This window comes from Neolamprologus brichardi, chromosome 3 (assembly GCF_056152115.1).
Source record: "Neolamprologus brichardi isolate AB-2024 chromosome 3, ASM5615211v1, whole genome shotgun sequence".
In the NCBI taxonomy this organism is placed as follows: Eukaryota; Metazoa; Chordata; class Actinopteri; order Cichliformes; family Cichlidae; genus Neolamprologus; species Neolamprologus brichardi.
Genome location: NC_142106.1, coordinates 18,616,974 through 18,633,990, shown reverse-complemented (window position 1 = coordinate 18,633,990; position 17,017 = coordinate 18,616,974). Strand labels below are relative to the sequence as shown.

The 17,017-nt window shown below is 37.4% G+C and overlaps 1 long non-coding RNA gene across 1 annotated transcript; it reads left to right on the top strand.

Moving 5' to 3' along the window:
• Window positions 1-15,044: 15,044 nt before the first annotated feature.
• On the top strand, window positions 15,045-15,945 carry LOC148103732 (uncharacterized). The gene is made up of 3 exons (XR_015718632.1): window positions 15,045-15,157; window positions 15,258-15,294; window positions 15,634-15,945. It is a non-coding gene; the product is annotated as an uncharacterized LOC148103732 (long non-coding RNA).
• Window positions 15,946-17,017: the final 1,072 nt, after the last annotated feature.

The following is a 17,017-nucleotide window of genomic DNA, read 5'->3' as shown; positions in this document are numbered from 1 at the left end:
ATATTAAGATAACTTGATTTTTCTGACTGAGCAATACTAAAGGAATTAGTTCCACTGACATAACATTTGTTAATGTAACTGTCATGGTTCTAGGTCATTTTGACCCAGCATTTTCAGTTTCTTGTATTTTTGTATTTATCTGTATTATGGTTTATGTTCTGATTCTTTAGTTATCCTGTTCTGAATATTATAATTCTATGTTTCAGTTTGTTGTGGTTTAGGGTTTTGTTTTTAGGTTTTGTGTCTTGTGCCCTCGTGTTTAGTGTAGGTTTAGTTCAGTGTCAAGTCTGTGTCTTTGTGAATTCTTTCTTGTTTCCTATTTTACTTTGAAGGTCCACGTCTTATTTCATTGTATTCAGTTTTGCTTCCCCCCGTCTCGTCAGGCTTATCAGGTCCAGCTGTGTTCCCCACCTGTGTGTAATCTCCCTGTGTTCTTCTGTGTGTATGTAAGTCGTGTCTACTTTTGTGCTGATTGCTGGTCTGTCTGTGTATCAACCGTGTGTTCTCCCTGCTGTCAGCCTTCATGTGCCATCGCCCACCTTCCTTTGTGTTCAGGTTTGCTGTTTAGTAGTGATGGCCAAATGAAGCTTTCTGAAACACTGAAGCTTGTATTGAAAAATGGTTCATTACTCGAAGCTTTTCAACACAATCCTCTCTGGTGACATCTGGTGGCCAAAAATATGAAGAGCAGCTTGAATCCACAAAATAAAACCAACTGCTTCATTATGATTGCTCACTCTACAGAGTGGAGTTCTGCCTGATATTGGGCCGCCGTTGTGTTGCGTTGAAGGTGTATTTTTGGGGGGTTAAAAAAATGTAGTTTATTTGTTTTAACAAATAATCTTGACCAGTAAACTTTCCTTGTTCAAACATGCATCATGGTGTGGTCTTTCTTTGCTTTTGACTTCTTGATGTTGGTAAATACAACAATTAAAAAATACCACATTACATATAATATACATATAATAATGTACAACACATTATGGAGTATGCTTCTGCTGTGAGGTCCTGCCTCCATGCACTTATGCAAGTGCTAGACGGGTGTATTTATAAATAATATTATATTAGGGAAATTTTCCTATACATATTTTGGACCTGGGGGTAGAATTGATTGTGAACTGGAAAGGGAAAATGCAAATGGACTTGCAAATTAAAAACATGATGCATTTAAGGTAACCCTTTTTCATTTTTATTTAAGAAGAAAATTTGTTCCACTGTGCGATGGCCGAACCTGTTCCTTTTATATTTAGATAATTTCTCCTGCCTTAAGGGAAATCCCTTCACATGGCACAGAAGAGGCTGGAGTGCAGAGAAACTGGTAGAGATGCAGTTATACAGTCTAACTGGGCCCCACAAACTATCAGCTAAAGAGAATAAATAGATTAAATTGCTGCACATTTGGCAGACTAACATTTTCAGATTAATTAAACAATAAAATATATATTTTTACAAGATTACATGTAAAGAGTCAAGTGGAAGTTTTTCTAAAGTTATTTAATGATATTTATATTATGAAAGCAGATTTTTTGACATTTTAAGTTTTTTCCCATTATAAGATAAAATAAACATGCACAAAACAAAAGGAAACAGCCAGAACACAAAGCTGGAAAACCCACCCGATCGACCAAAATCAACTCAAAATTCTCCCACACAACAGAACCTCCTCTATTCCTCGCCGGCTCCAAATCTCTCAGTGGAATGATCAGTGGTTTGCTATCTGTCACCATCAAAACACCACAAATCCCGCCAATGATTCATTTCCTTATAAACCATTGAATCAGATACCGAAGCAGTCACGTTCTAAATGAAGCTTCGGACGTCACTGATCACGTGACTCTGGCCAAATGAATCAAGCTTCGACATAGTGCTTCTGAAGCAGTGTGTTGATTTTTTTGACACACGCACCGGAGCTTCAGCTTCAAGCGGGCCATCACTAGCTTGTAGCCTTCATGTGAGTGGTATGGGCTTGTGGGCCTCAACAGCAGCAGCAGTGAAGCTTGCTGGGCTTGTTGGCCCCAGAAGTGCCTCTTCGTAGTGTGGAGTTTTTTGTTTGGTTGTTGCGACATTTTTCTTTTTCTAGTGTTATTGGAAAAAACATTGGTGGTGTTGCCGGCTCTTTCAGTAAAGATTATTTGTAATAAAGCTGTAATATATACTGAACAGTCTGTATGGTTTCCTTTCATTCAGTTCCTGACCCATTTGTTACCAGTCCCCACACACACCCCTAGATCTCTACGTGGGGTCGTAATAATACAAAGAAACAAACTCAGTCAAACAATAAAGCTACACTAAAATCACAGAAAGTTGAGGCGGAGGAAAGTTTACGTGGAGTGACACAACCCTAGTAAAGTGCACATACACCTCATTACCCAAGCCACTCCACAAGGAGCTAAAGAAGTATTTGGAGGACCTGCTGAAGAAGAGGATGAATTCAGAAATCATGGTCCCCATACTCATCAACCACAGTCTGTGTGCGACTGCATGGGAGTGCACTGCTTCTCAGTGTTGGACGTATCATTAGGGTTTTCTGGAGGAGAGTAGCAGATCACTCACATCGTTTATTACACCTTTGACTTTTACTCGCCTCCAGCAGAGTTCCAGTGCAGTATGGAGGAGTGCCGATGAAATATCTCAGCCATATGTGGATAACAATTATGTCCACAGCAAACAATTTGAGTACCATCTGTGTGATATTATGTACAACTATCAAGCACATGGTGTGGAGCTGACTCCAAACAAGTGTGAGGTGTTTAAAGAAGTTATGGACATTTAATTAACAAAGCCTCCAGAGATACAATGAGGAGTAGTTAACATATTTTAATAAAAACCAAGCTTGAGTGAAAGAGAGGCCATCACAGCACTGACAACAGTCTCTCTCTGCCCTTCCCTGCACAGCCCTGGGTTTAAATACAGTCAAGAGAACAAAAGGTATTACACAGCTGTTGTTTACACCTATGATTTCCTCCAAGGAAAGAGTTTACCCTAATCACCTCTTTACAGGGTCAACCCAGCTCTTTGCCACTCTGCCACTTCCCCCATTCTCAAAGACATGGTGAACAAAAGACTTCACTACCTGTGGATTCCTGCCCCACTCTGGAGTCAGCCTGCCTGCAATAAAGTTAAAGCTCAATGTTCCTCCACTTCCCAAGACACAATCACCAGGCCCCACCATCTAACTGTGTCCAATAAAGTGTGAAACATACATATTAAAACCAAGTGACCAATACATCAGTAAAAGAAATTCCAATACAAAGACAAGGTGACATTTCTGGGAAGAATTGTGTCTAAAGGCTACTGCATGGATCACACTGAATTAGCACCCGTTTAGGCACTGAAAACTTGCAAGTCTGAGACGGTGGGAGATTTGAGAAAAATGCTGGTTTTCCTTGTTCTACTACCGTCCATATATACCAAACTTCTCATGCACTCCCAGGCCACTTTACAGTCTGTTGTCTGCCCAAAAGACAAAGACAAAGGATCGAATGGAAGCATGCACAAGAAGAGACAGAAGAAATTAGACCAAATTCCCTCAAGCCAGCCAATCACATTGACAGACCAACATCAGGCAGTGCTCTACCATCTTATTGACAATCTGCTAAGTCCACCACTCTGGGGCTATCCTGATTTTGAAAAACCATTAGTTTTGCACTGTGATGCCTCCCAAAAAGAACTGAAGCGGCACTGAACCAGAGACAACAGGGTAAACTGGCTGTCATTTGTTATGGTTCGAGAACACCCAGCTGCTCTTGAAACTAACAACCACATTGATTCACATTCACATTATTAGTATAATAGTTTATGTTAGTCAAACATTGAGTACCAGAACCTAGACCATTTACACAGAAAGAGACACTGGGATGTATGTGAGGCATACAGTAGTAGATGTGTGTATGTGTAATAGGTTACAGGGTAGCAAAATAGATCAAAACCTTCAGTCTGACACAGAACATGGACGAACGATGAACTAACTTTACAGACATTACCTGGCACATGACATAAAGTGGGAGATGTATGTCCTGTCAAAGACTGTTGCTGTGAAGAGTATCTTGAGTGACTGACTCCCTGAGAAGCTCCTACTTTAACCCTCTGTTGAAGATATTTATGTCCTGGGAAATTGTCTTAAAGTATAAAATATTTGCTTATTTGTTTAAAAACATTTCATTTTAATTCACATCTGCATACACTGTAAAAAAGAAAAAGTTGAGAAAACGTAAAATTTCAAGGCAACATGATGCAAGAGATTTTTGAGTTTTCTCAACTTTTGCAACTGTTGTTGACTTAACTAAGATTTACAAGTTCTGCCAACTTGGTTTTTCTTTTTCACCTAATTAGGATAATCCTGGAAGTCTAACGAAGAAATTCTGGTTTCAATGCCATGTTTTTCTGCCTTCACCAAACAAGGATATTCTTGTTGAGTAATCATACAATTCTTACTCCAGTGAGTTGAAAATGTACCTATATAAACAAAGGAAAATGTATGCTGTGATTATACTTGAAAGAACACTCAATAAATAGATATAGAATAAAACAAAGCACAATTCAATGTTATCTAAAAGCTTATTTATTTTGTTCAACAGTGCTTTCAGTACATTTCAGAATGTCATGGGCAGTAGGGTGAATTTCTGTTAAAAAAAAGAAAAAGAAAGAAAGAAAAATAAATAACAAACAAACAAAAACGTGTTGCCAGTTTCTTTTGGGTGCTTTGAGCACCCCAGCAGAGACGTTAAAATTCCAGAGTCCAGAACCAAAAAAGAAAAGTGTCCAGCAACTTAATAATTCACGCACACACACCCTGACCGTCTTGTAAAAGCTTAACATAACTATTGCACCTTAAATAGGGTAATTCCACAAACGATTGCCTATGTACCCAGACATTGACATTTTACATGGGCTTACTATGATGAACTATGGAAGTTAAAAGTTATTAGAAATGTTACCATCAATAAAGAGGAAACTAACAGGTAAAACACCAGTTCTATGCTTCATGTGAAGTGGAAAACACTATAACAAATCTTTTAAAATACTACAAGACAAATTGCTAATCCTGTGCCTTTTGGTCACTCTGATTGAATATTTTGGCATCTTTAACTCTGCTACTTCCAGCTCAGCCTCCTGTCTTTTTGCCAGTGCCACCCTATCCTAACCATACATCGCAGCAGGACTCACTACCATCTTGTAAACCTTCCCTTTCAACTCTGCCTCACTGGCTTGTGCAAATATCAGTTACATTACATAATGAGCCACAAGACTGAGCACTTTGGAGTTAATAAAGTACAAGCAAGTCTTCTGCCTCGAGAAATATGTGACCAAAGAGTCTACACAGGATAAACAATCTAGCAGTCGCTTCTGAAATATTGAATCCAGCAAAAAATACATCAGTCCCACAAAATAAGAAAGAACTTCCTGTACACAGTTTGTCACTGTTTCACATGTAGCTGCTGTTTGGTCACAGCAATAATACCAAAAACAGATATTTCCATAGGGAACAACAAACATTTCAGAAAGTTTAGACCTGATTTGAGACACAGAAAGAAATCACAAAGTGATGTCAGCTACACTCAGTGTGACCTGCTAATGGCATCCATTGCTTATGGGATCATAATTATTATTTAACACTGCAGACAATTACAAAAGAAGTATTAAAACTGATCTGTGTCTTCATTAACACAGAAATCAGGGATCTAGGCATCACTGTCACATGAAATAAATGACGAAGACAACACTTCAGACTTTAAACTATTCTTTAATATCAGTTTTTTAGTTTTATTTATTCAGGCTGTTGGTTGAGCACATAACCTTAGAGCAACATCCTGATTCAGTTCCCTGTGTGGCTGATGATGCAAACACAGTTTGTTTCTTTAACAAGAGTTGGTAACACATGTGATACTTTAGCTGATACAGTGGATCTGAAAACATTCTCATATTACAGTAAACATACTAACTGCAATTCTCCCACAATAGTTTTAATGTCTAAAGGGAAGGAAGGATGTAGATTTTAAAATTCATCACAGTTTACTCTGTGAACAACCTTCAAAGCCTGACAGTGTACACTTCAACCCTCAGCCTCATGCCGTCCCAAAGATCTTTACAACAGAAACACTTTTTTGAGGTTACAGAATTTACAGCTTGCAGCACAATAATGTCAGACATTATTTCACCTGTAGCTGCAGTTTCCATGTTCAATCATATTACTCAATCAAAGATCCATCATTATCAAAGAATGACTTGAAAATACTGAATAACTATAATAAGAAGCTTCAAACCATTGTTTAATTTCTCTGGTATTTATTCAGTGTGTTGACTGAGCACCCAACCCTTTTCCAAGAAACATCCTTATTCAGTATCATGTGAGACTGATGGTGCCAAAAACATGTTTCTTTAATGGGAGTTGGAAGAACATTCTCATATTACAGAACAGAGTAAACATGTGTCTCATGCACGTCAAGCATCTTGTGAAGTGATGTGACATAAATAAAACTGAACTGAAAATTATAATGAATCATTAGTCTGTACTGTAGTTGTGTTTAACTCCTGCATATCTGTGGTCAGTATGAAAAGCACATAAATCACTGATCAGAATATCATTAACTTCCTTTTCTCTTCAAATCTTTAGAGATACTGGTTTCCTAAAATACTTTTGTTCTGGTTTCAATCATGGTCACTTTTTCATTACTGTTAATCCAGACTGTCTCTCACAAATTTTTAGTTCTATTAAATTTAAAGAACATCATAAATCTTCTCAGGAAAATTGGTTGCATAGCAATATCAATTGTATTCATATATTATATTTCCTTCCGTGTAAGCTTAACGTGCTTAACACAGAAGACAAAAAAAAATAAAAACGTGTGTCTTTTGTTACATTTAATTTTGTTTTTAAATCTAAGTGTGGAAGGACAAATATGGATTGGTTACCCAAATGGAGATGACATATAAGATGACACTGCCGCAGACTGCTAGCACTTCAACCTCTGCTCATCCCAACCAGCCACACCATTACCTGTGAAGCACCTCTGTAAATACCTTTAATGGTAGTTGTTACATCAAGGGGTTTGTAGGAGTAGACTGCCTTTTATTTGATCCTAGTTTCCTCCCATTTATCTTAGTTAGGAAGGTAAGTTATTGTCATCTGGTTCATTTTGAATCCAGTCTTTAAGTGATGATGTGATGAATCCTGCTTCCGGGCCCAAACTACCCTGTGTTTAATAAGGCTGTTGTGTTTTGATTTAATGCTTTGTATCCGTTTCTATTTAATCTCAACAAGCCCCTAAGAACAGTCAGTGATCACTGTCAGCCTCTCTTAGGTTTTATTACCGCTATTCATTTTAAAGCTCAGTTTTTAAAACCTTACGATGTAACTACAGCTCAGCCCATGCAGCAGTATATTAATGACTAACCTCGTATTGTGGATGGATTATCTCAGTTGTTCTCCTGGCTGAAGTTTGGTCCGTTTACAGCATCCTGCCATGCGATTACATTTGTCCCTGACCTTCGGGAACCCTCACGTGAACTTTTATCGAGTGTAAAAATGTTCGCGTTCATCCTCCAGCTTCACTGTTTATATTATGCTAACCATAGCTGAGTTGCTAGTGATCACGTAGAACATTGTTATATACCAGCTAGCCAAACTTCAGTAACCCTACAAATGTCACTGCTGTTTACTTTTCTGTCTTCATTTATGTCAGAAGTGATAACAGAGCTGTACCTTTTAATTTGTTTCAGAAATCTCTCTATAGAATGTTTATAAAATGTTTAGGTGGAAACTAGCGAGCTAACTTCCTGCTAACTTCTAACTCAGTTAAATGTCATAAATTCAATTTTCATGGATGCCTGGATGTTAAACTTAATTGTTACACCTGGTAGAGCAGCCACACTGATAATTTTATTACAGATGAAAGAATTTAGACAGTTTTTCAACTCTCAGTGATGCTGCAGTGATCGTTTGACTTTGGGACCTGCAGTGGAGTTTGGGCCCAGACATGGCTAATGACGTCATACTTAAAAACTGGATATGTAAGTTATAATATTTCAGATAGTTTCCTTTGGTCCACCCTGAAGTTGCATCCAGCTCCTTCTCTGTGTTAATCATTGTAAAATTGTACTAACTGTGTGCTGTGGCTCCTTGAGGTCTGATGACAATGGATCACCTTTATGTTGTGGTCTGACCACCCCTAGACAGGCCATAACACTTTAAAATGCCTTGAAATAGTGAAAACAGCAAAAACAAAAGGGTCACATGCTACTCTCCGTGTGGCAGCACAGCCTGGTTGAAACACTGTAGGAAGGTGGAGCTCAGTCTAATCAAGCCCCAGTAAAGAGGAAGAAGAGATTCATCTTCATGAAGAGAACAATTAAAACAATATAAACACACTCAATACACATTATGACCTGTGTAACTGCAGTTTGGTTATAGAAACCATGCATCTTACCCACAGATCAGACAGCACTAACAACGCCTCATATTGCCATAGGGAACAGACCATTTGAAAAATGTTAACCTATACCTTAAATTTGAGAAACTAAAAACTATCACAAAGTGACATCACCTGTACTCTTCCAGTGTATTTTCTGCCATCCATTATTTATGGGATAATCGTTATTATTTAATACTGCAGACAACTATTTAATCCAAATTAGTAAATATGCATATCAGAGATGTGGTGATACATAACCATCCTTTTTTTTATGTACAAAAACATAAAATAGTTATAAAGACATTAAGTTTAAGAAAACTACTGAATTTCACTGGTATTTGTTCAGTATGTTGACTGAGCATCCAGCTTTCCCTGAAGAAACATCCTGATTCAGTTTCATGCAGGACTGATGGTTTAAGCCCAATGTGTTTTTTATGGGAGTTGATAGCACATGGAGAGGTGTGTGGTGATACAGTTGCTATATTTCTTTCAAGACAACTTAAAGTCCTAACAACATTTGGGTTGACACTAAAGTCAGACAGAAAGTCTCCACTAAAAAGTGGAAGCTGTTATACCTGCAACAGGAAACAGTTCAGAACGAGATGTCATAAAATCTCATGTAGGGGTAATTTTTAGTTAGCTCAATAGTTTTTGTCTGCAAAGTGTATTTTAGAATTCAAAAACTGAAACGTAAAAAGCACATTACATTTTACCCTGAACACTGCTTTCCTTTTCAGAGACAAAGCCCTTAAAGAGAAACTTACACTTTGTTTGTTGATCTGTGCATGAACAATGTCTGTTGGCTCTGAGTCAACAGACGTATGCCAAGTGTTTGCTTGTGGTTTTGAGATGTATATCTAAGAGTGAATATAAGTGCAGGACTGAGACTTATTTAGCACATCCACTCTGTAAGACTGAGGTTATAGTCTGACACTGACAAGAAGAGAAGATATCCTACAATGTTTGTGACATAAGATTCCTGATCATCTTCCATCCTTCCTTTTATTAACTGCTCGTCACTTTGGGTCTTCTGTTTCCTGCAGATACTAAAGATCACCATGATGAAGCTGATGACTGCTTCTGCACTTCTCTGTGCAATGGCGACCCTGACCACTGCTGCTGGTGAATATTATTGTATATTTCTTTTATCATACTGTAAAGGCAGGGAACAACACAGGTGCAATAATTTTGACTTCTCAGTGCTCTGATTACTTTGAGATAATATTTAGTATGTCTGGTTAACCTGAACTGAAAATTTAAATTCTAAACCGCCATAAAAGCCTCTAGAGTTTCTATCTTTAACCTCAACCATAAAAAAAACAACTTTCCTAAATATGATATAATGTCTATTTTTCTTTTTTTCAGAATTACTTGGAGGCAGTTGTTGGAATATATATTTGCTCATACAAAGAAAATTTTAAATATATAGTTTAAACACCACATAATATTATCATGTTAATCTGCAAAGTCTGTGGTAAATACAATGATGTTAAAGGCTTATTTGATCAAATTAAACCAAACATATCTAATAATTGTTTTGTTTTGTTTTTTTTAAATTCAGGATCTAATTATGAATATCATAAGCAGTAGGGGTGCAAGAATACTGAACTTGAACCGTTCGATACAGTGCTTTCGGTTCGGTACGCATGTATCGAACAATACAATTTTTTACATTTATTTTATCAACTTTTCTTCTAACGATGCTGTCTGTGTTGAGCGCTCAGTGGATCTGCGTTCAACTACTCCACCTAGGCTGCACTGTCGAGTGCAGATCCACTGAGCGCAGCGCAAGCTAGCAAGACAGAAGCTAAGCTCATTGCAACATGGCAACTTCCTCAACACTACCTGAAATTGAACCTCCCCCACACTCATTCAGATCTGGCCTTTGGAACTATTTTGGTCTTCATGACAAACGTTCAAACTTTGTCCAAAAACCTCTCATGTTTAGCTGTTTTCCACTTTTTCTTTGGTCATTTTAGCTTTTTTGGCCAGGGTGAAGGGAGTATCTGCCATCAACAGTGTTGGGAAGGTTACTTTTAAAATGTATTCCATTACAGAATACAGAATACATGCCCCAAAATGTATTCTGTAACGTATTCCGTTACGTTACTCAATGAGAGTAACGTATTCTGAATACTTTGGATTACTTAATATATTAGCATGCTTTTTACAACTACGTGGATGTACTATTGCTGTGATTTATTACTGTTACTGAAGATCCGCGGCTCCAAACTGTAGTAAAGGGACCTCTGGCTAATACGGTGGGTTCTGTGTCGGGCTCGTAGCTGAAAACTAGCTTTACTTTGTTGTCTAGGTCAACTTTGCTAGCGAGAGACAGAGAGAGGGGTTGAAAGGCTGCTCCAACAGGACTTATTGTTTTTGGAGGAAAACACGAACACGGTGTACAGTCGAGTCTTAATAGCTTACTTACAACTGGGCTCGTCAGGCACTCTTCTTGGCTGCAGTGGTTATTATTATATTTACATGCTTCCAGCTCCCGTTTTTGCTCATGACAGCTCGTACTTTTCCTTTTTCTCCCTCCCTCGCTCACAGACACATAACGTGGCAGTACATTCTCCCTGCAGCACGGACTACACTGCCTACGATGCTACATTCTTTAGAGCTATACCGGTAGCATTCTGCCTATTAGCTTAGCACAACAACAACAAAAAGGCCTCTCTCACCCAGAAAACACGCAGAGAGAGAGCGTCACCCTGTAACCATGGCAACCGTAACGCTGCCACCTGGAACAACAGAACGTAGCTGTCAAACAAAACCCAAACAGTCCTGACCCGCCACAATATGAAACAGGGAAGTACCGCCGTGTAATCCATTTATTTCAACAAAGTAACTGTATTCTAAATACCACCTTTTTAAACGGTAACTGTAACGGAATACAGTTACTCATATTTTGTATTTTAAATAGGTAACGGCGGGACATGTATTCCGTTACTCCCCAACACTGCCCATCAAACAAGAAGACAGCTGCATGTAACTGTTGCTAGTTCACCTTACATGCATTAATGTAATAACGTGGTGAACCTACTCAGCGTAAATTACACATGAACAACATTAAGCTACTCACGCAGAGAAGAACGACTGCTGCTGCCATCATCATCCTCATCATTTCTGCTACACTGGAAGGGCTACGGGCCAGGACTCTCCTCTTCGGGTTTTTGGGGGATGTTGCTAACTCCGGGTCCGATAACAGGCACCACACCCGCAGTAGATGTGCTCGGTGTGAGGTCTTGCAGCAAGCTATCAAATACGGCGCATTTCTCGGCTTTTAACACACTACGAGTCGGTTTTCTCTGTTCTATCACGGGGACAAAAGAATCGGGGTTAATAGGTCCTTGTATATGCATCTAGTTATCTCAAATCTCTAAATGATTTCACACTGTTTGTTCTAAAATAAGATGAAGTGAGAATCCTTTAAAAACTGGTAAGGTCAGACATTATAAAGAATAATTCTGCATGTTCTTTAACTCTTGCTGTTTGCCTGCAATCCAAACAGTGGAGTTGAAGATGTTGTAGTAACTTTATTTTGCTTGTTTGTTAAGCATCTTGAAAACAGTTATATATTAACCAGTTAAAGGAATTTGAGACACCAGGGCTATTATATTTTTATAGACCAGTCACCACCCATGTAAAATCTAGGAGGACTTTATTTTTTTGTCTGTAAAACACAATATCATTCTCTCCTTAATAAAATTGGCAGATAAAAGCATTGATAATGACATTTTTAATCATTACTTTGTTTCAGCATGGCTTCTATTAATACAACCAGTCACCATCTGATAATCCCCTGATGCATTTCTTAAGCTAAACATGCAATTTCCTGTTTTAAAGCACTTTCATCCAGTTGAGGAAAACTGGTTAGTATAGCATGAACATGATCACCCCAATGTGAACTTTAGGCCAGTTTTATTGTGACCAGTCAAAAGTTTTGATCAATCACTGCAGAGGTGCATTTTTCCCAAGTAGTAGCATGTGCATTTAAAAAAGAGCCACTCCAGATGTTACTTTGAAGCAACACGAGGAGTAGGTATGCTCGGCCGTTACCCTTCAGGTAAATTCAGCTTTCATTCTTATTTAGCAGTTTTTAAATGAAACAAACCAGAGCAGAATGCTAGAATTGGCTATCTTTGATTTGTGGAGAAGAAAAAGACCCAAAGGAAACAAAGATTAAAAAATTAAAAAAATGCATTAATAAGTTGAGTCTTTGGTGTTGATCTCTAGTTTCCAAACTATAATGAAAGAGAAGGAAAAAGTCAAAATTCCTTCTCCACCAGTTCTTTCAAAGCTTTGAATTTTTCAGTATGCAAGCAGGTGGCTTGGTGATGCAGGAGAGGCTGGATCTTTGCATGGTTAGAGGTCAATTATTGATGAATGCTGCAAAGGACAGTGGTGCTGCGCCTTCCACAACCCTGAATTGGACAAGAGAACATGGATGGCATCTCATTTTTGTGTACTGGACATTTTAAATATGTGTTCCCCTTTCTTTCTTTTCTTTCTTACCAGAAATATTTTGAAATTCTTTGAAATATTTTTCAGGTTGACAATTGTATATTGTCAATTTGTATTTATATTGTATTGTATTGACTATTTTCTGGTAACATTTCTGTAAACAGACACTCTCTATTTTATAAATACAGGGCAGGTTGGGCAATGAACTACCAATTAAAGAAATTAAAAATACTTTATCATCTGGAAAAACTGAGACACAGCCACAACTTTACTTTTTTTGTGGAGCACAAAGCATTTTCATCAGAAGGTGGCAGCAGAGATCTCTAATCTGAATCTCCTCTTTTAACTGACACGTTTACAATTTTTACAGATTGATCTCTCTTTGAAGTTTAAACACGATATTGAAAGAACAGTTTAGACTGAACTGTCACACAGTTAGTCTGAGAAATAAAATCTGCATACCTACTGACTACTTGTGAGATAAAGCAACAGAAACTAACATTGGAAATATAAAGAGATGTTTCAAAATAGATCAGTCATACAGCAAAGTTATTAATGAGCTGTGATGACATTGAGCTGTGTTTGTTTAATAGGAGTTGGTAGCAAATGGAGAGGTGAATCTTTAACTGATACAGTGGCTTTGTAAACATTCTCATATTACAGTACACAGAGTAAGTCATATATTATTATGTGAAGTGGCGCAATATAAATAAAACTGAATTAAAAATTGAAAGGAATCATTCAGGGTGGTCAGGACGCAGTCTATTGTTGCATCCGTACCTGTTCCTCGGGTGAGAATGACTACTGTCCAGCTAACCTCTGCACCCACACTGTCCCAGGGTAAGGGAATCCTCCAGTCACCAGAGGAAGCAGCTGAGTTCAACCCCTGACTATGCATCCAGAGCTGTCAGAGTATTCAGAACACCTAGAGTTCCCAAGGTACTGTAGGAGAAACATCAAATGACAAACATAGACCCAGCAGAGACGTAAAGCTTCATTTTATCTTGCAAGAGGAGTAACAGCATTCATGCAGAAACCTGAATTGGGGAAGTCTGTCACTGTTTTATACACTTCTCCTTCCTAGATGAAAATCATTGTTCATTGGTGTACTAATAGACAATCTAATGACTTTTATTTTACATGGAAGTCATTCCTAACTGTCCTTTTCTGTCTCATTTTCCAATTGGCTGTTCGCCGAATTGCTCTTCAGGTTGCTCCTCAATTTCAGGTGTGTCCTCAGTCAGAACTGGGAAGAAAAAAGAAACATACTGTTGGCATGTTTTGCCAACAGTATGTTTGGATAATGATGAGTAAAGGACAAATACATTCACCATGCAAAAAAAGAAAAAGAAAAACTGTGACACAAAGATCAGGTGATGTATCTCTTTGTTGAGTCAATGTGCCAAATTAAACAGCAGTGAAATTTTATCTGGGTGGAGGTAGAAAGGGTTGTAAAATAAATAACAGTGTTTTTTTAGTGTGTTTGTTCCTGGTTTTGAGTAAAGGTACAGAAACAGTATATAAGTGCTGGTGTCAGGTTTGATCAGCACCTCCACACTTGAAGGCTGAAGTTACAAGCTGATACTGATAAGAAGGAAGATAAGGTATTATATCAAAGGCTTGCTGGAAACTGTCAAATTACTGTCTATCTTTTCTTTAATAAACTACCAGCCACTTTAAATTTTCTGATTTGTACAGAGACACTAAACATCACCATGAAGCTGCTGACTGTGTCTACACTTCTCTGCGCAATGGTGGCTCTGGGCACTGCTGTTGGTGAGTATTCCAGTATGCTGTGCATCATCTATACATCTTATGCATGAATATATTAAACTGAAAATGAATGACCAAAATCAACATTTGCTGATGTAATTTGTTTAGGACGTCGGATTAAATTACCCAGTATTGAGGCATCAATTCCAGCAGGTCAGTGGACTTTTTTTTCACCAAAACTAATCACATTTTTATCATTCTGTACAGAAGAAGAGTACATCAGCTTTCCTATGTCAGTTTTCATAAATTATTTTTCATGTATGATGGACAAGTATGTTTATAGCTAAAAAAAAAAAAGTTAATCTTGAACACTTAAACATATTTTTCATAAATTTATATTTTAACATTTTTTTTCTTATACAGTAAAGTAACTCAATAATCTTTGATTGCCTTCAGAAGACCATGATGTTAAGAAGAGAGCACCATCTTGTCCAGATGGCTGGACTCAGGATGGGAATCAATGCTTTTTCTACAATCGCGATAAAATGACTTTGGATGAGGCGCAGGTAAAAGCAGTGGTCTAAATTTATCATTTATTCTTTGTGAAATCTTAAATCTTTCTGTTTACGTTGTCATTTCTATGAACTCTGTTGATTTCCATTGTAGCAATTCTGCCGAAACATGAATGCAAACCTGGCATCAGGTAAACCTTCTGTGAAATCCCTAAAAGTACAATGTATGAGCACTGTAAATGTTAAAGAAAAAAGGAAACAATACCCACAATTCCCCAAATATTTTTTATGCATTTAATGTGACAAACAGTAATGTGTGACAGAAATGTAAAACAAGTAGTGTAATTTATTTTTAACAAAGACAGCAGTTCAATTTTTTATCATATTGAATATTTACATAGTGTTTTGATGCAGCAGTAAACACATGTATGCATCAGGTGCTACTGTTATACAGAACAAAATATTTAGATTAGTAATCATTTCTCCATGTGATTATGATTTCAATTCATGCTGATTTTATGTACTTACAGGAAACCAATTCCCATTTATTGGTGCCAGGGCCATCTGATGATTCCTGGGCTGTCATGAAGGTGTGGCCCACCTGACGACAAAGCAAATACTCTAATATATCACAATAAGAATCTGGTTCTGATTTGATTTACTTCTTTTCTTTTACTGTAATGTTGCATAAGGAATGAAGCGACACGTGACATAAACTGGAGGAGCTCTTTTAACAGGAGCAAATTGCATGTGTACATGAAAGAATGCTTTTAGCAAAACTTTGTTTCCCAGAATGAATTGTTGTTTCTCATCTTCTTCATCATTAAAATCTTAAGCATTGAATCAAACTGGTCTGTGCATTTAAATGCTTAATACTCATGAGTGTACTTTTAAATTTCACATACATCTGCACTGTAAAATCTAACTAGTTCTCTGAGCTCAAAAAAAAAAAACATATGCAAACGTGTTGCCTAGAAAAAAAAACTAACAACACTTACTTAAGATGATTAAGTTAGGACAACTTAATCATTGTGAGTACAAAGTACCAGAGATGACTTATTTTTTCTGAGTGAGCAATACTAATTTTTTAACCACTGAAAAAGATTTCAAATTTAACTAAATTAAAAAAATATATTTCGTGGTAGCTTACTAGTTTAAATTTTGCTTATGTTTGATCATCCTTGAACGTGAGATTTGTAGTAGAACACTTAAACACTATAAACACTATAAGTATAGCTCAAGAAAAATAAAATAACAGCACTTCTTGTAATGCAGTTAAACTCAGTCCAACTGTGATTTTCAAATGCAAAAAAGTATAACAGTAAACATCCTGGACATTGTTCTGCTGAATAACAAACAAGTATATTCCTACTATTGTAACTTGTGCTATTTAATAATACCTAAAAAAAAATATTAAATTGGCATTTGCACATCTTTTGTTACACAATTTAAAACTTTAAAAAACTTTAAAGTATTTCTCAACCTCATGCACTAGCTCAGGGTCCCTAGACACTGCAGAATGCTAAAAGAAAAAGTTCATGAGTGGAAAAATTAAAAAAATGATAAGCTGTCAACTGACCATAGTTGGTTTTAGTACATAAATATCGGCTTGACTGTGTATCTGGTGGGGCCAGGAACCATCTTGACAATATTAGCAGCACTAAGTCTACCCTGTTGTTGGAGTTGGGCAAGGGACCATGTGATCTTTCCATTCTGAAAGGAACTGTGTCTGCTGGTTCTTGAGAGGCAACAGCAGGGCCACCACTGTTATTCTTATCACATGAGAATGAATCAAAATCAGGGCCCTTCTCAACACAATCCTCTGTCTCTGACACATTCTCCTCTGTGTCACTTTGACTGTCAAAGAGTTCTGCCAAAACCTCACTGACAGTAAAACTTTTCCCAGAGGACATT